The sequence below is a fragment of the Rhinatrema bivittatum genome, chromosome 10 (assembly GCF_901001135.1).
Source record: "Rhinatrema bivittatum chromosome 10, aRhiBiv1.1, whole genome shotgun sequence".
NCBI classification, from domain to species: Eukaryota; Metazoa; Chordata; class Amphibia; order Gymnophiona; family Rhinatrematidae; genus Rhinatrema; species Rhinatrema bivittatum.
The window spans coordinates 67,695,088-67,715,041 of record NC_042624.1 but is presented as its reverse complement, the minus strand read 5'-3'; the positions used below and the strand labels follow the sequence as shown (position 1 = coordinate 67,715,041).

General features: G+C 42.4%; 1 protein-coding gene across 6 annotated transcripts in view; it reads left to right on the top strand.

The window, feature by feature from the left end:
- Positions 1-19,954, top strand: part of RASAL2 (RAS protein activator like 2) — a 448,317-nt gene that overhangs the window by 238,480 nt on the left and 189,883 nt on the right. The gene's annotated exons all lie outside the window — the stretch shown is intronic.

The following is a 19,954-nucleotide window of genomic DNA, read 5'->3' as shown; positions in this document are numbered from 1 at the left end:
CCTATAAAGAGTTGCAATAATCAAATTTAGAAATTACGAGTGATTGTAAAACAGTACAAAAATTATTTGTGAAGAAAGGTTTAAACGCATGTAATACATGTGGTTATTAAAAGCGCTGATAGAAACTGTTCTTATTTGCTCCTTCAGGGACAGATTAGCTTCCAGTTGTACCCCCAAGTTTCTCACCACTGGAGAGATGTTGAAGGACCAGTTAATCATAAGAAGGGAATCTATCAAGGATTATTAAATTTGTTTTGCTTATGTTAAGCACTAGTTATGCATCCATTGGTGAATTGATTGAAGGCAGTAGCCCACATTGACAGGTGCTTTTGTCATTGATGAAGTAACCAGAACAGAAAACAGTATATCATTGGCATAAACTCTGGAGCCTACTCCCATCTATAGGTCGATACAGTAAAGTGTGCTCCGTCGGAGCGCACTGTCAGCCTGCTCTGGACGCGTGTTTTCCCTTACCCCTTATTCAGTAAGGGGATGAAAACACGCGGCCCACCCGCGGCACCTAATAGCGCCCTCAACATGCAAATGCATGTTGATGGCCCTATTAGGTATGCGCGCGGGATCCAGTAAGTAAAATGTGCAGCCAAGCCGCACATTTTACTCTAAGAAATTAGCGCCGACCCAAAGGTCGGCGCTAATTTCTTCCGGCGCCAGGAAAGTGCACAGAAAAGCAGTAAAAACTGCTTTTCTGTGCACCCTCCGACTTAATATCATGGCGATATTAAGTCGGAGGTCCCCAAAAGTAAAAAAAAGTAAAAAAAAAAATAATAAATTTTGAATTTGGCCCGCGGCTGTCGGGCCGAAAACCAGACGCTCAATTTTGCCGGCGTCCGGTTTCCGAGCCCGTGGCTGTCAGCGGGCTCGAGAACCAACGCCGGCAAAATTGAGCGTCGGCTGTCAAACCCGCTGACAGCCGCCGCTCCTGACAAAAAGGAGGCGCTAGTGTCCCTAGCGCCTCCTTTTCCCCGTTTTTTCCCGCGTCACCTCATTTAAATACTGAATCGCCCGCACCGGCGAGGGGCCGGTGCGCGCGCCGGGAGAGCGGGCGTTCGTCCGCTCTCCCGCGGTCTTACAGTATCGACCTGCTAATAAATTAAGACTAGGGAATTAACAGGGACCACTGAGACTGTGAGCCAAAAAAAGATAAATGCTTCCTTTTGTTGCCAGTTTGATTCCTATACTGGTTGTTTTAGTTGTTTTCCCTGGGAATCTGGTTTAGCTGATTAAAACCTGGCAGAATGTATCATCATTTGGCAGTGTTCTACTCTATGCTGAGAGCAATCCTCAGGTTTTACTTGTCTGTCTCTACCGCAGGTATTATATTTATAGTTTAGAGTAAGGCATTGCTAATCCCATGCAAGCGATGAAGAGAGATTTGGGTGGGTACCACACCTGCCTTAAAAACGTGATTGTAGTGTGTGAATCCCAAACTGATTGATTTACCTCCTAGTACAAAAGGAGGGTTGTTATATATTGCAGCTCTGTACTTCCTGAAGGTGTGTTAATAAGTGCTTTGACAGTATTCAGAGATGTTATGTTCTCCACAAGATCCATCTAGTGAGTCTATGTAGTTTAAATCTGGAGCAAATGGTCACTTCGTAGAGATTTTTATTTTATATCTGAGGTGAATTTCTGCAATTCTGATTATAGCACTTATGCTCCAGACTATCCTCTGCGTTTCAGAGAGTTCATATAATTGAATTTAGGGTTGGATTTACTAAGTCTTCTCCCCCTTCCCCCAATAGACACAGAATAGGGGATAAAAGCCTTAGTGAATCAAGCTCTTAGAGATCCATTTTGGGCTGCTCAGAGAATAGGGCAGACTCTAATGTTAATTAAATCACATTATTCTATTATTAAATGCTGTAAAGGTTTCTGATATTTGTCTAATTATATAGACAAATACTAAAAGCCCTTGATTGGCGATCCCTTACAAATCTGCTACAGCACATTAGCAGCTTCCTGTCCCTATCAGAGAAGAAATGAAATAAAATCATTTTTACCTACATTGATAAAAATGAAAGGACACTGCTGCTCACATGGCGCTAGTATGGAAAGCTCATACTCACTCTTGGCTTACACCTCTTTCAGAGGAAATTACTATTTTTGTTTCTAGCATCCAAGTCTGCTGTGATGATCTTGGTTTTCTGATTTGATTGGTTAGTTTTTGTAACCCTATATGATTTAAAAAAAAATGTGTATAATGTATTGTTGATATAACTTTATTGAATCCATACTGATAGAGTATGCTACATGTGATTCTTGCAGCCTTCACTGTGGCTCTTTCTCACACAAACACACACACACACACAAATATTTTTAGAGGCACAAAATAAAATGGAATTGGTATTTAAATGTTAAGATTTTTAAAAAGGTAATAGGGTTTGGCTCTTTGAGAGGTTAATGACACTTCCTGAGTGATTAAGTTGTGCATTATTGCTTAAGGCTCTTGGAGCCATGTTAAGTGTCACATTGAGGGGAATTGTGTGGTTTGATAGCTATGAGAACTGTTCTGTGGAGCCTTAAACTGATTCAGTTATATTCACTAACAATTAATGATATCACCTCATAAACTTGTGTATTCAAGCTTTATTAAGAAAATAAGAGTTGCCAAACTAAGACAACCCAAAAATCCATCAAGCCCAGTATCCTATTCCAACAGTGGCCAATCCAGGTTACCGGTACCTGGCAGGAGACCAAAAGGTCAATAGATTCCATGTTGCTTATCCCCAGGCGTAAGCAGTAGATTTTGCTAAGTATATCCGTTACATTAACAGCTATTATCACATCCTCTGGCAACAAATTCCGGAGTTTAATTATGTGTTGAGTAAAAACATATTTTCTCCAAGGACAAGAAGGATAATTGTCCTCACAGAGGGGTGACATCATTAGATGGAGCCTCGATGTGGAAAACTTAAGTCAAACTTTCTAGAAATTTGACTAAGCACACTAAGGGGCAGATTTTCAAAGGGTTACTCGTGCAACCCCGAAAACCTGCTCCTGCACGCGCCGAGCCTATTTTGCATAGGCTCGGTGATGCGCACAAGCCCCGGGACGCGCGTATGTTCCGGGGCTTTGAAAAAGGGGCGGGGCCGTGGGCGAGGCACCGGTTCGGGGGCGGTCCCAAGGCCTCTGGCACAGTGGCTGTGCTGGGGGATGGCGCGCCAGCAGCCAGCCAGCACGCAAGTTACGCCTGCCAGAGGCTTAAAATCGTGAAATAAAGGTAGGGGGGGGATTTAGGTAGGGCTGGTGCGTTGGGTTAGATAGGGGAAGGGAGGGGAAGGTGGGGGGGAGCGGAAGGAAAGTTCTCTCTGAGGCCGCTCTGATTGTGGCCTCGGAGGTAACGGGGAAAGCCATCGGGGCTCCCCTAGGGCTCGGCGCGCACTGACCCTGGATTTTATAACATGCGCGCGGCTGTGCGCGCATGTTATAAAATCGGGTGTACATTTGTTTGCGCCGGGTCTTTCCACAGAGCTGTAAGCTTCGTCTTGTGAGTGAGCTCACTTTTGGCTGTTTTGGGCCTTGTGAAAAACTTGTTTTTCTCTTTTCTCACATTTTCGCGGGGTTTTTTCTCGTGGTTCCATCATGATGTCCCTCTCGGTGCCTCCCTATAGTGTTCCCACTCAGGGTTTTTGGCGATTCTGGTAAGTTTCCTTTCACAGTCAATTCCCACATGGCGGCGGCGCTATGGTGCCAGCCAGCCGTTGACACCAGCAGCAATCTATTTTGGTTTTGTGCTTCCTCCCCCCTTTTTTTTTTTTTTGTCTTGACATGGCCACGTCCAGTTTTCGGCGATGCCACAGGTGCCTGAGGACCATGTCCATTCATTGATCCTCATGAGATCTCTGCTTGGGGGCATTGCATGATGTCTGGTGTTGCCGCTTATGTGCCCAATTGACTACGAAGGGATGTTGACTTCGACTCGACAAGATGGAACAGCTCTTCATGTCAAAGAAGTCCAAGCAATCTGCATCAGTGGCATCTGCATCGATGAACCTGGGAACTATGCCATCGACATCAGCGGGACTGTCAGTTCCATCAGTGCCATCAGCAGATAGGGGCGCTGGAGACTAATCACAGTCAATCTCCTGCAGGTCGAGGACGTCTGGTTACTCGTCATCAGCCTTGACACCAGGGAAGGACTGGGCCAAGCATTGAAGGAAGCCAAAGAAGCATTGGCATTGGTCCCTGTCAATGCATGATATCACAGGAAGTATCTCTGATTTGTGATGGGAAAACAGTACTGGGTGTTGCTGTTCGGGCTAGTGTCGGCCTCACAAGTCTTCACAAAACACCTGGCCATGGAGGTGGCTCACCTCCGGAGACTGGGAGTGCATGTTTTCCTCTATCTGGATGATTGAATGGTCAAGAACATATCTCAGACAGAGGCCTCCAGGTCCATGCGCTTGACCATCCAGGTGTTGGAGTCACTAGGGTTCATCATAAACTACCCAAGCCTGTCACTTCAGTTGGACTTCATAGGGGTCCTACTAGACACGGCTCAGGCCAAGGCCTTCCTGCTTCGTGAAAGGCTATCTTGACGACCATCATGGCAGAGATTCAACAGAGCCAGCAAGAGTCAGCTTGGCACATGTTGAGGCTTTTGGGCCACATGGCTGCAACCATCCATGTCACTCCCTTGACACATTTACATAAGAACATAATATAAGAACATAAGATATGCCATACTAGGTCAGAAAAAGGGTCCATCAAGCCCAGTATCTGTTTCTAACAGTGGCTAATCCAAGTCACAAGCACCTGGCAAGTACCTAAACATTAGATAGATCACGACAGGGCCTTGAAGGGAGAGAGAGGGGAGCTCAGTCAGAACCCTCCAAGCACCCGCAGTAAGCCCTGATTAACATCAGCTGTTTCAGCTAAGGGCTCCTGCGATGAGACTATCAGCTGGAGACTGGGGTTTTAAAACCCCAGGTAAAGCGGCGCATTGATGCCGCTGGCGCAATGCCTAAGCCGTGCATGCCGAAGGGGCACATGCTTGGCTTAGACTGGCTTTGACTGCCTTCTGACTGCCATACAGTTATATTGAAAATTGTTTTGGGATTTATGGGGCGGAAGAGAAAGGCCAAAATCATCACTTCCTCTCCTGCAACTTCAAGGCTTGGCCCAATGGATGCTCATGTAAGTAGGCTCAACTTGCCAAGAGAGGTCTGCGTCAGAGACATGTTGGATGTCTCTCAGAGACCTGGCGCAGGACCAACTCCTACACAGCCCTCAGGACTTACAGAGGAAGGCAAAACCATTGAAAATGAGGCAGCAAATGTGAGTTTTGGTAATGTTTCTGAGGCATTTGTGGAATTTGAAGCCTCACAACCTTTGACTTTTCATCAACAGGAAAGAGTAAATGGAAGCCCCTCTGTAAACATTGGTGGCATACAGGCTGCTGCCGTAGATGCTGCCAATGTTACCCTGGGTGACTTGTGGAGAATGCTGCTGAAACTAGATACTAATGTAATTCAGATGAATTCATGCTTTTCAGCAATGGTTGGTGGAAATAGATTGATGATTAAAATCAGGGAAAAAAAATTAACTGATTTAGAATCTAGGATTAATAGTTTATCATTGAAAATTCAAAATGTTGAAACTAATTGTATTTCTGATAATGTATTGTTGCATAATGAGATAGAAAATTTAGAGAATTGTCTAAGAGTTAAAAACTTACGATTTGTAAATTTTCCTTATACAAGACGTCTATCACCTTATGAGATGTTTGTAAAATATCTTAAGGAAAATTTAGCATACAAAGACAATGAGATTCCAATTATCTCTAAGATTCATTATTTTCCTCTTCAATTGAAAGAACCGCAATCCCCAGGAGTGTCAACCTTTTTAGAGGAATCTATAGACATCATTAATAAGAGAGCTACCCTTCTGGTATCTTTTTCCTTAGAAAAGGATAAAGAATTCATTTTTAAAAAATCTCTCAGAAATAGGGATCTGTTATTTTGCGGTCAAAGAATTTATGTTTTTCCAGATGATTCAAGGGCCACTCAGGTGCACAGGAAACAGTTTTTGGTTCTGAAAAGTAAGACTATTGAATTGGGGGCAGCCTTTTATTTAAGGCTCCCATGTGGATGTTTAGTTAATTATCAAGGTAAGAAATTTATTTTTAATACACCACAACATCTAGAAATGTTTTTGAGAGATAAAGAATTAGAAAAGGTTAATCAGGTTGAAGCGGCAGAAGTAGGTCCGTAAGTAAAAAATTTTCTCCCCCTCCTTCCAGACAAATGTATTATGACAAGGGTGTATACCATACAGTCCAGGTGGTTTACTACTCTTCAGTTTGTCAATCAGGTCTACCACATCTTCTAGGTTCACCGTGATTTGATTCAGTCCATCTGAATCATTACCCATGAAAACCTTCTCCATTACGGGTACCTCCCCAACATCCTCTTCAGTAAACACCGAAGCAAAGAAATCATTTAATCTTTCCGCGATGGCCTTATCTTTTCTAAGTGCCCCTTTAACCCCTTGATCATCTAACGGTCCAACTGACTCCCTCACAGGCTTTCTGCTTTGGATATATTTTTAAAAGTTTTTACTGTGAGTTTTTTGCCTCTACGGCCAACTTCTTTTCAAATTCTCTCTTAGCCTGTCTTATCAATGTCTTACATTTATCTTGCCAACGTTTATGCTTTATCCTATTTTCTTCTGTTGGATCTTTCTTCCAATATTTGAATGAAGATCTTTTGGCTAAAATAGCTTCTTTCACCTCCCCCTTTAACCATGCCAGTAATCATTTTGCCTTATTTCCACCTTTCCACCTTTCTTAATCAAATCACGGTGAACCTAGAAGATGTGGTAGACCTGATTGACAAACTGAAGAGTAGTAAATCACCTGGACCGGATGGTATACACCCCAGAGTTCTGAAGGAACTAAAATATGAAATTTCAGATCTATTAGTAAAAAATTTGTAACCTATCATTAAAATCATCCATTGTACCTGAAGACTGGAGGATAGCAAATGTAACCCCAATATTTAAAAAGGGCTCCAGGGGCGATCCGGGAAACTACAGACCAATTAGCCTGACTTCAGTGCCAGGAAAAATAGTGGAAAGTGTTCTAAACATCAAAATCACAGAACATATAGAAAGACATGGTTTAATGGAACAAAGTCAGCATGGCTTTACCCAAGGCAAGTCTTGCCTCACAAATCTGCTTCACTTTTTTGAAGGAGTTAATAAACATGTGGATAAAGGTGAACCGGTAGATGTAGTATACTTGGATTTTCAGAAGGCATTTAACAAAGTTCCTCATGAGAGGCTTCTAGGAAAAGTAAAAAGTCATGGAATAGGTGGCGATGTCCTTTCGTGGATTGCAAACTGGCTAAAAGACAGGAAACAGAGAATAGGATTAAATGGACAATTTTCTCAGTGGAAGGGAGTGGCCAGTGGAGTGCCTCAGGGATCTGTATTGGGACCCTTACTTTTCAATATATTTATAAATGATCTGGAAAGAAATACGACGAGTGAGATAATCAAATTTGTAGATGACACAAAATTGTTCAGAGTAGTTAAATCAAAAGCAGATTGTGATAAATTGCAGGAAGACCTTGTGAGACTGGAAAATTGGGCATCCAAATGGCAGATGAAATTTAATGTGGATAAGTGCAAGGTGATGTATTTAGGGAAAAATAACCCATGCTATAATTACACAATGTTGGGTTCCATATTAGGTGCTACAACCCAAGAAAGAGATCTAGGCGTCATAGTGGATAACACATTGAAATCGTTGGTTCAGTGTGCTGCAGCAGTCAAAAAAGCAAACAGAATGTTGGGAATTATTAGAAAGGGCATGGTGAATAAAACAGAAAATATCATAATGCCTCTGTATCACTCCATGGTGAGACCGCATCTTGAACACTGTGTACAATTCTGGTTGCCGCATCTCAAAAAAGATATAATTGCGATGGAGAAGGTACAGAGAAGGGCTACCAAAATGATAAAGGGAATGGAACAACTCCCCTATGAGGAAAGACTAAAGAGGTTAGGACTTTTCAGCTTGGAGAAGAGGCGACTGAGGGGGGATATGATAGAGGTGTTTAAAATCATGAGAGGTCTAGAACAAGTAGATGTGAATCTGTTATTTACTCTTTCGGATAATAGAAAGACTAGGGGGCACTCCATGAAGTTAGCATGGGGCTCATTTAAAACTAATCGGAGAAAGTTCTTTTTAACTCAACGCACAATTAAACTCTGGAATTTGTTGCCAGAGGATGTGGTTAGTGCAATTAGTATAGCTGTGTTTAAAAAAGGATTGGATAAGTTCTTGGAGGAAATGTCCATTACCTGCTATTAAGTTCACTTAGAGAATAGCCACTGTCATTAGCAATGGTAACATGGAATAGACTTAGTTTTTGGGTACTTGCCAGGTTCTTATGGCCTGGATTGGCCACTGTTGGAAACAGGATGCTGGGCTTGATGGACCCTTGGTCTGACCCAGTATGGCATGTTCTTATGTTCATATGTTTTATTGTAAAAGACCCCTATTTATTGGATAAATGTGACAATCATAATTTTCTTTTTGACTGTATTAGTTTGTTTCTATAAGTTTGCCTGAGATTGTACACAATTTATTGCTTTTCTAATGTTTGAAAATGTTATTCATTGTTTTGAATTTTAAAATTGAATAAAGTATAAATTTAAAAAAGCAAAACAAAACAAAAAACATTAGATGGATCACAAGCTATTATAACTTATTAATTACCATCATAGCAGTTTATGGATTTATCCTTTAGGAATTTATCCAAACTTTTTCTAAACCCAGTTACACTAACTGCTGTAATCACATCGTCTGGCAATGAATTCCAGAGCTTAACTATGCACTGAGTGAATTTCTTCTAATTGTTTTAAATGAGCTACCTGCTAACTTCATAGAGTGCCCCCCCTGGTCCTTCTATTATCTGAGAAATAACTGATTTACATTAACTTGTTGAAGTTCTTTCATGATTTTGTAGACTATCATATTCCCCCTCAGTCGTCTCTTCTCCAAACTGAACAGCACAGAGCCCAATGGTTCCTGAGGTTGCAGTGGCACCAGGTCACTCAGAGCCTCCAGGATTGCATCCGAGTCACCCTGTCTCTCCAAGAATCATTGTCCTGGTGGCAGGTACTGTCATATCTGGAACGGGGGATCTCTTTTTGAAGTCCCCATACCCAAATTTTCCTAACCACAGATGTGTCCACCTTGGGGTGGGGCGCTCATGTAGATGGGCTCAGCACCCAGGGTCTCTGGTATGCTCAGGAATGTTCTTGACAAATCAACTTCCTGGAGCTTTGGATGATTAGGTGCACACTATGGTTCAGAGATCGGCTGTCCAACAAAGTTGTCCTAATCTAAACCGACAACCAGGTAGCCAAGTGGCATGTTGTCAAGCAGGGAGGCACAGGATCATACCTCCTGTGCCAGGAATAGTTTCAGATTTGGTCATGGGCCATGGAATGGTGTTCAGGACCATGGACTTGGCTGGGATGGAGATCATGGTAGCAGAGAGGCTGAATTAAGCCTTCAGACTCCCCCCCCCCCCCCCCACACACACACACAAGTGGTCCCTGGACCAGGAGGAAGCGAATTGGATATTCTGCTTCTGGGGGAGTCTGGATGTAGATTTGTTCGCTTCCCCTTGCAACAAGAAGGTACCTTAGTTCTGCTCCCTGTATAGGTCAGATGGCAATCTAGCTTCGGACGCACTTGCCTGTCATTGGGGCAACAGTGTTCTGTACGCGTATCCTTCGATTCCCTTAGTGGCAAAGACTCTCTTAAAGCTTTGCAAGGACATGGGGACTATGATTGTCATAGCCTTAATTGACTGAGACATGTCTGGTTTCCTCTCCTATGGGAGTTGTCCATTCAGAGACAGATCAGTCTAGGACAGGGGTCGGGAACCCATGGCTCGCGAGCCAGATATGGCTCTTTTGAGGGCTGCATCTGGCTCGCAGACAAGTGTCGCCACACTTTCCCGCTGACCCAGCTGCTCCCCGGTCCTCCTCCACCCGGGCTTAAAATGCTGTGAGCCCGGGCGGAACGCGGCAGGACAGCTGGAGTCAGCGGCACCGGCGTGCTCTCTTCTTCCCCCCCCGCGGCCCGGGAGAGGAAGTGGAGAGTATCGGGTGCGTGCGCAGCAAGAAGAGGCCACGTTAGTGCGCTCGGCATCGGCCTGAAGAAAAGAAGACACACATGCTTGCTCGCTCATTCACTCTCTCTCACCCCCACCCCGGGAACTCGCGGCAGCAGCAGCCTCCTCCCAACGCTAAACTCCTTCATTTTCAGCCCTTGCGGAGGCGGAGTCCCATCGGCCACGGTTGAACCTCTTCATTTTCCTCCGAGCCGCGCTGCAGTCGTCTTTTCTTCGGTCTGTGTGTGAGAGATTGCATGTATGTGAATGATTGAGAGTCTGTACATGTGAAAGAGAGTATGTCTGTGATTGAGAGCCTGCCTGTGAGAGAGAGAGAGCATGAATGCAAGTTTACCATTGGGAACCTGTATGTGTAAGTTTGTGATTGAAAACCTGTTTGTGTGAAAGAGTATGTGTGTATGATTGAGATCCTTAGTGTGTGAGAGAAATCATGTGTGTATAAGTAAGAGAGAGATCATGTGTGTCTGTGTGTGATTGAGAGCTGGTTTAGGTGATGGAGCATGTGAGTATGTGATTGAGAGCCTGTGTTAAATGAGAGAGAGACCATGTGTGTCTGTGTGTGATTGAGAGCTGATTTAGGTGAGGGAGCATGTGAGTATGTGATTGAGAGCCTGTGTGTAAATGAGAGAAAGAGAGGACATGTTTGTAAGCATGTGAATGAGAGTCTGTGTGTGAGAGAAAAAGACAGCATGTATTTATGTGATTGAAAGCCTGTGTGTGTGTGTAAGCGAGAAAAGATAGACAGCATGTGTGTAAATGTGTAATTAAGAGCCTATATAAGTGAGAGAGAAAAAACTTGTGTATATGTGAGTATTGAGAGCATGTGTGTATAGGTGTGTCATTGAGAGCCAGTGTGAGAGAGAGCGCTGGTATGTGACTGAGAGAGGAGAAAGTTCCAAGCAAACCACCCCTGCTAATTCAGAACAATCTCAGGACACCTGGATATCAAACGTTCCCAGGTATGCAGAGCAAAAATATTTTTTTTATCCTTATTATTTTTCATTACTGGGTCTTTGTGTCTGCTATTTTGAAATATTTTGTTGGTATCTGGAAATGTTTTATATGAGTTTTTAATTATTGGATATTCCACTCATCAGCTGTTTCGAAATATGTTTGTGTGTGTGTGTGTGTGAGTGTGAGATTGCATGTATGTGAATGATTGAGAGCCTGTACATGTGAAAGAGATGATGATGATTTTATATTTCTTGATTTGTTTTATAAGGATGGGTGATGTTTCTTTTTTCCTTTGTTACACTGCATACAGAGACTCTGGCTTGTTGCAGTTTCCAATTCAGTTTTTTCTGCATGCTTCTTGTTATGCGTTTTGGTCTCTTTATTCTATGTTAGGTGAGGGACAGCACGTGATTCAGGTGAGGTTTTCTGCTGGCGTGTAGTTTCTGTGTAGGACTCTATAGCAGCCTGACTTGGTCCGTTTTCCTAATAGGAGATGTATTGGTGTCTTAAGGCCTGGTGTAATATTTTCAGAGACTTATTGTACTTTAAAAGTGTGATCTTACATAAAATGCACACATTTACTTGTATTTAGTTTTAAACATATTGTATGGCTCTCATGGAATTACATTTTAAAATATGTGGCGTTTATGGCTCTCTCAGCCAAAAAGGTTCCTGACCCCTGGTCTAGGAACTTCCCCAGATCTCAACACACAAGATTGAAGCAGGTTGTGGTGCCCTAACCTCCAAACTCTGTCATTCACACTCTGGATGTTAAGAGGTGTTGGTGGATGCTGGCGTGTCATCCAGAATGTCGTGGCGAGTCACCTTTGACACGTGTGGTCATAGGTTCGCCATCACTGGTCTGGGGTGAAGATCCCCCATCTGCACTGACTGTCCTCTTGGGGCGCAGGAAGGGGACGGTTCTGTTCTCTACTACAGATGCTTCTAACCAGTGGCTGCGTGCTTGTATGGTGGTAAGAGTGAAGGCAGCAATAGAAGAAATAGTAGGGCTGAAGTATTTTTTTTTTTTTATGGCCCAGTTCATAATCCACACTGACGGGCCAATTCAATAAGATGCATTAAAACGGGTGCTCATACTGAGTGCCTGTTTTCCTAACGTGCTCACAGCCACGTCTCCTGGGTGCTAGTGTAGCGCATCCAAAACGGGCATAAATCTGTGCTAGGCTGGGCACACTTTAGTGTTTGCTCTATTTTCGTGCTTGCAGAGTACCCCCCTCCCTTCTGCCTGCAAGATGGTGAGAAGGAGGAGGAGGGATTCTTAGCAAGGGTATTGGATTTGCCTCCATGGTGCTTTTTTTAAACTGAAAAAAAAAAAAGTGAACCTTGATTGTTAATCAGAAAAATAATTATTTGGCAGGCACATCAGAAAACTGAGTTATGATTTGGTTATTTTATTTACCAAAGCTAACTAACGCATACACTTGGTCACTCATTCTGAGAGATATATGTTCATATCTTCGGTTCACATCAATGAAGACATTGGGGGGCCTCAATTAATCATAGATATTTTGAGAATATTTTTGCTACATTGTATTTTGCAGTTACAGGAAAAGGGTTTGACTAGTTTGCATGGAGCAAACAGGGCTAATGGTTAGGTCATTAAACCTGCCTTCTAAGATTCATATACTGCCATCTGTCTCAAAAGCATTTTATGAATCATTGTAACACCTGATGCACAAAAATAGAGCAGACCAACTTCTCCAAATTGCCCTAACCTCTTTAGCCTTTCCACCTACTTTATCATTTTGGTCACCCTTCTCTGTACCTTTTCTAATTCTACTATATCTTTTTTGAGATGCGGTGACCAGAATTGCACACACTCCTCAAGTTACAGTGGCATGGAGCATTATGATATTCTCTGTTTTATTCTCCATTCCTTTCCTAATAATTCCTGGCATTCTATTTGTTCCTTGGCCACTGCCACACACTGAACAGAGCAATTTAACTACAAAAATATCTCAACTTTTGAAATCTCTGAAAACTTTCAAGTCAGCAGATCAATACCATTCTACAAGCAGATGAGCTTTATTTTATTTCATACATTAAATCATTTTCAGCTTCAAACTTATGTTTTCAGAAGAGTTGCACTTCAAATATTGCAATAGAAAACATTTGCTGACCTATGTGGTCCATTGGTGAAGTCATTTTTTTGGGGAGTTGATTGAAAATAATTTGTCAAAAAGTCTTTCATTGAGTCAATAATGAAAACATTATCTTTATAGCAGGTAGCAGATGGAATGTAATTCCTCCATTTTTGAAAGGACTTGTAAACAATCATATTTAACAGCAGATGAGACAAGTAGAAATCCACAAAAAGGTTTAAAAAATGTTTACCCTATAAATTCTTGTATCTGTCTGGGGCAGCGATAGTGAACCTTTTAGGCTCAGTGTGTCAAAAATTTGGAAAATGCCTAACTTGACTCTGCTACTGTGTTACACCCCCCCCCCCCCCCCACCGAACAAAACAGACACAATATACATATTCATTTATTTACCAAAAAAATACAGTCTCATCATGTCTGGTGCTGTGTATTATATTAAAAAAAACAAAGTCAAATCACAAAAATGAAAAACGAGTAAACTAATAAAAAAAACAGATTCATTATTAAAAACAGTTTCATACAGCACATTAATCAAACAGGATGAAAACAGCAATTATGCAGACATACACACATATGCACCCTTGCAGCCGCCTACATATGTACACATGCTTCCTTGCACCCGCTGACACATCCATGCACACGTTCCCTTACACCCGCTAACACACTCACTCTCCTGCACCTGCTGACACACACACACACACACGCACTTCCTCACACCAACTGTCAAATACACACACATGCTCCCTTGCACACTCCTATTCTCTGTCCTCTTATGCAGCCTCTAAATATATTTTAAAAAATGTACTTACATTGGTGGTCAAGAGGGATCAAGACGGGGCTACTAGCTGGCGTGGGACAAAATGGGCAGAAAGGCCTGATGCAGGACGGTTGGGAGAGAGTTATTTTTTGCCACGGCACCAACATAAGGGGGGCCGTCCACAGAAATCAGTGAGGAGCCTTCAGCTGTGGTGAGGTAGCAGAGGGAGGTCTGCTGTTGCCTCCTGCAGCAGAGAGAGAGAGAGAGAGAGATGGGGCTAGTGTGAGGGAAGGCCACGGGAGCATTTCCCACCACTGTGGTGGTGAGAGGAGGATGGAGGTGTCCCACAGCTATCGGTGATGCCGCGTGGGAAAGAAAAAAACAAAAATGCAGATGTAATCGCAGCTGCGGGGGGAGGGGGTTGGACTGAAGAAAGACAGAAGCCTATGAAGTTGCGTGAAAAGCAAGAGAAATGAGCAGAGAGCCTTGAGGGAGACTCCCGCTTTACCACAGCTACTGCGGGGCCTAGGGTTGATCGCAACAGCATACAGGTGTCCTATAATTTTGTATGGTGTTGGTGGATGCTGGCGTGTCATCCAGAATGTCGTGGCGAGTCACCTTTGACACGTGTGGTCATAGGTTCGCCATCACTGGTCTGGGGTGAAGATCCCCCATCTGCACTGACTGTCCTCTTGGGGCGCAGGAAGGGGACGGTTCTGTTCTCTACTACAGATGCTTCTAACCAGTGGCTGCGTGCTTGTATGGTGGTAAGAGTGAAGGCAGCAATAGAGGAAATAGTAGGGCTGAAGTATTTTTTTTTTTTTTGGCCCAGTTCATAATCCACACTGACGGGCCAATTCAATAAGATGCATTAAAACGGGTGCTCATACTGAGTGCCTGTTTTCCTAACGTGCTCACAGCCACGTCTCCTGGGTGCCCAATGCAATATTTAAATAAGCTATTGCATTAAAAAGGACGCACTAGGGAAGAATTGTGCATCCCTAGTGCTCAAATGCATCGGTTGCCCAGAATTGCAACAGGGACTCAATATGAGCGTCCATTTTATCTCACTTCAGGTCATAAAATGCAATGGCTTGATTAAAAAAGATTTCTGGCCACACAGTATACATGCACAATAACATGGGGCGAAATCGGCCTGGAGCGTGTCTATTGTGCATCCAGGATTTTTTTTTTTTTCATCAAGCCATTGCATTATACCATTATTCTTAAACACCGCAAACAATAAGTTAAAGTATCACAACGATACTAAATAGGAGGAACCACAGAGGACAGTATTTTTTTAAATTTCTCCTGAACCCTTGACTCGCGGTTTGATTTAACGCCAGCTCCGGGGCTGGAGTTACATTTGCCGCACTAAAAAGTGTGCATTGGGCACCCAGCAATTTTCTGCATTGGGGGTAATAGCTAATAGCCTCATCTTCCATGGAATTTACATGTGATGAGCGCTATTGGCATTGGGGGTAATTTTCAAAAGGAGTTACATGCGTAAATGTAGCTACTATTGTAGCAATTTTCAAAAGCCATTTACTCAAGTAAAGTGAATTTACTCCAGTAAACCTGGTTTTTACTCGAGTAAATGCTTTTTAAAATCAGGCCCTATGCGTTTTGGCCCGTGTTTTGGTCACACTAATCTCTTTATTGCATCGGGTGCTAGTGTAGCGCATCCAAAACGGGCATAAATCTGTGCTAGGCTGGGCACACTTTAGTGTTTGCTCTATTTTCGTGCTTGCAGAGTACCCCCCTCCCTTCTGCCTGCAAGATGGTGAGAAGGAGGAGGAGGGATTCTTAGCAAGGGTATTGGATTTGCCTCCATGGTGCTTTTTTTAAACTGAAAAAAAAAAAAAAAGTGAACCTTGATTGTTAATCAGAAAAATAATTATTTGGCAGGCACATCAGAAAACTGAGTTATGATTTGGTTATTTTATTTACCAAAGCTAACTAACGCATACACTTGGTCACGCATTCTGAGAGATATATGTTCATATCTTCGGTTCACATCAATGAAGACATTGGGGGGCCTCAATTAATCATAGATATTTTGAGAATATTTTTGCTACATTGTATTTTGCAGTTACAGGAAAAGGGTTTGACTAGTTTGCATGGAGCAAACAGGGCTAATGGTTAGGTCATTAAACCTGCCTTCTAAGATTCATATACTGCCATCTGTCTCAAAAGCATTTTATGAATCATTGTAACACCTGATGCACAAACATAGAGCAGACCAACCAACCCTGCCTTACCAAAGAAAAATCCACATTTTGAGAACTGAACGCAAGACCATCAGAGATACTTCAGTTGTTAGAGAGGCAGGTTTCCTACTGATGGAGGACTGGGTTTAGCGTATATTGGAAGGTCAGCAGGTTGATTGATCCTCTTGGGACTCCTGCCACCTATGGATATCTATTAAGAGCTGGGCCCAGCAGGAAGGAGGCAGTGAACCCCCAGCTACACTTCTCAATGTCCTGGCTGATTTTCCACAGAAATCACAGCCCTAGTCATTCTTATCTGTTTCTCTTCAATAGATTGTTAGCTGTTTGAAAAGGGGCTTTCCTTTGTGTATTTGTACAGCACTGTTTTTCTTGTAGTGCTATAGATATATATAACAGTATTAGTTTAATACTGCTAATCTAAACTGGAAACTCTGGGAACACTGTAAAATTGGGCCCCAAATATAGTCCAGAGTCTGTTGTCATCTATTTATAAAGGGGTAGATTTTATAATTCTATGCGTGTGCGTACTTTATAAAATACACGCGTAGCTGCGCGTATCTTATAAAATCCGGGGTCGGCACGCGCAAGGGGGTGCACATTTGTGCAACTTGAGCGCCGAGCCCTGTGCGCGCTGCCTGTTCCCTCCGAGGCTGCTCCGAAATTGGAGCGGCCTCGGAGGGAACTTTCCTTCCGCCTCCCCCCACCTTCCCCTCCCTTCCCCTACCTAACCCCCCCCCCCGACCCTATCTAAACCCCCCTACCTCTGTCTCAGAAGTTACGCCTGCTCGAAGCACCGACCGCGTCACGCCCCCCGACACGCTTCCGATGACGCGCCGTCCGCATCACGCCTCCCGACACACCCACCCCAAGAAAGCCCTGGGACTTACGCGCGTCCCGGGGCTTTGCGCGCGCAAGAAGCCTATGCAATATAGGCTCGGCGCGCGCAGGGGGGTTTTAAAAGGGTTACGCGCGTACCTTATGCGTGTAACCCTTTTAAAATCCAGCCCAAAGTGTTTCTGCAAATAAAAAAAAATTACATGGCTGTCGGAGACAGTATATGATTATTTTTAGTTTGTCCAACTCTTCTCAAAGACTCAGCGACTTATAAAAAAAAACCCAACAACATTAACTTAACAGTAAAGTGACAAAATTATAAAAGCATAATATATATATTTTTTAAATGTTATACCCACTTTAAAAAAAACAATAATACTTCCCTTACAAAATTAGTCAGGACACAATATCAATTTTTCTAGGTGTAGGGGTCACGATTTGAAGCTCCAGGGAGGTAGACTCAGAATCAATGTCAGGAAGTATTTCTTCACGGAGAGGGTGGTGGATGCCTGGAATGCCCATCCGGAGGACGTGGTGAAGACTAAAACTGTGAAAGATTTCAAAGCGGCATGGGATAAACACTGTGGATCCATAAAGGCTAGAGGATGGAAATGAAGAGTAGAGCCATGGGAGTGGCTTGCTAGAATGTTTACTACCTGGTGATTACTACCCTTACTCAAAAAAATCCCTTGCACAGTTATTGCAACCCCAACATTGCTCTCTGCTTCAGTGGCAAAGAGAAATGTGGAAAAGAGGATTTGCATTCAGATAACAACCAAAAAGGACTGAACTACACAATCTGGGTAAATAAATAAACGTGGGGGCAGCTTGCTTATTATGGCATTTACTACCCTAAACCAATTAAGCCTGATACATCACTTGAATGTATACACAGCATTGCTCTCTGCTTCTACGGCAGGGGGTAATGTGGAAAATAGGATTAGCATTCAGACAACAACCAACAAGGACTGAACTTCACAATCTGGGTAAACAATCGTGGGGGTAGCTGCTTATTACGGCGGTTATATCCTAAACCAATTAAGCCTGATACATCACTTTGAAAGCATATACAGCGTTGCTATCTGCTTCAACAGTAGGGGGAAGTGAGGAAAACAGGATTGCATTCAGACATCATTCAACAAGGCATCGATCTGTGCAGTCTGGGTGAACAAGCATCGGGTAGCTTGCTTGATGCGGCAGTTACAGCCCTTAAACATAAGCCTTATGCTCACCTTTGTTGCAACTCCATCATTACTCTCTGCATCAATGACAAGAGATGGCAGGAAATTTGAATCAAAAAGTTACCAACAAGAGCCCTGAAGTTGGTGGTTGGTGAAACAGATAAGTATGGGAAAATAAATGTTGAAGCTTGCTGGGTAGACTGGATGGGCTGATTGGTCTTTTTCTGCCGTCATTTCTATGTTTCTTCATTCTTTCCCCTCTCTAAGGGGCTGGGGTATTACTAAACCCAAACCCATTCTTTTCCTGGGAGGGGATCTTTTAGCCTATGCTGTTCCATCTTAGGGTCAAAGGAGGAGATTCTTAGGTCCAAGCCTACTCCTGTCTCATCTCAGGTCTGGGGAGGCAATCCCTTAATAAATCTCTCTCTCCCCTGTGACCTGAGGAAGGGATTCTGGGCCAGCACTGAGCATGTGACACCAGTCTGTATGTATCTGCACAATTTGGTTCATTTTTAGATTGTCACTTTTTTTTTTTAAATAAAAACATGATGTTTTTGGCAAAACTATTGTATGATGGATTGCCCTAATCTAGACATTAGGGAATAATAACTTTTCACCCAGATGTAGTTTAAGGATGCAATTCTTACACTTTTATTCTAAAAAAAAAAGCAAAGGTATTTTAACATGTCCACACTTAATAGGGAGTGCTGTTTTTACTACAGGTACAGTTGTAGGCCTCTTGCTATACCATCCGTTTCCAGATCATTTTGCAGGATTTTTTTTACAGCCTTTTTTCTGTTTAATGATTTTTTTTGTACTTACAAAGAAATTTCAGAATATTTTGTACATACAGGCTTGCACCAGATAATGAAAAAGTACAAATAATACAAAATAATAGAATCCAATATACTCTGCATAACCTAAATAGAAATCAAGGCAAGGTCGGTAGTTCCAAAAGAAAAACAAGACAATATTAGGAAAAGACATCATAGTATATTACCCACACATTAAGAAAAAAGGAAGAAAAATAAAGACAGTCAAACAAACAAACCCAAGTCATTAATTCTTTATGTAGTAAGAAGAATGGAGTCATCAGGTATAGCAATTTCCACAGAATGCTTATCCTTTAAAAAACAATCAGCTAACTGGCCAGGATCGTTAAAAAAAAAAATAAATATATGAATGCCCTGCAAAATTTATCCATTTAGCTGGATAATGCAAAGAAAAAAATCAGTACAGTCTCCAGCACTTGTAGTCTTAACTGCAAAAATTGCTATGTTTTGTCTTGCATTACACAAGAAATATCATGAAAAATCCTAACATAATAGCCAAAAAAAAATAAAATCCAATTTCTAAGAAAAAAAAGAAACAAAACAAAAGTAATTCAGAAAGTTGCAGTCAAAATTGTGTCAAATTTTGCTCTGATTTTAATTTTGAAGAAATATCCAAAAGATGAAGTCAAATACAGAAAAATTAGATTGCTTTTGGTCACTAATTGCCCATCCTTCCTTTTTAACTTCTCTGTGAGGATCTTCCCTTTCCATACTTCTATCATCCTAGCCCTCATTTTCCATGCTTTGTTCCCAAACTTGAAAAATTGTGCTTGGCACACTGTAATGCGTGCTGAGCCCTCTGATGAAAGTAAGAATTTAATATATTCAAAATATTTTTAAATTACTCACTATTCTTTTTATTTGCA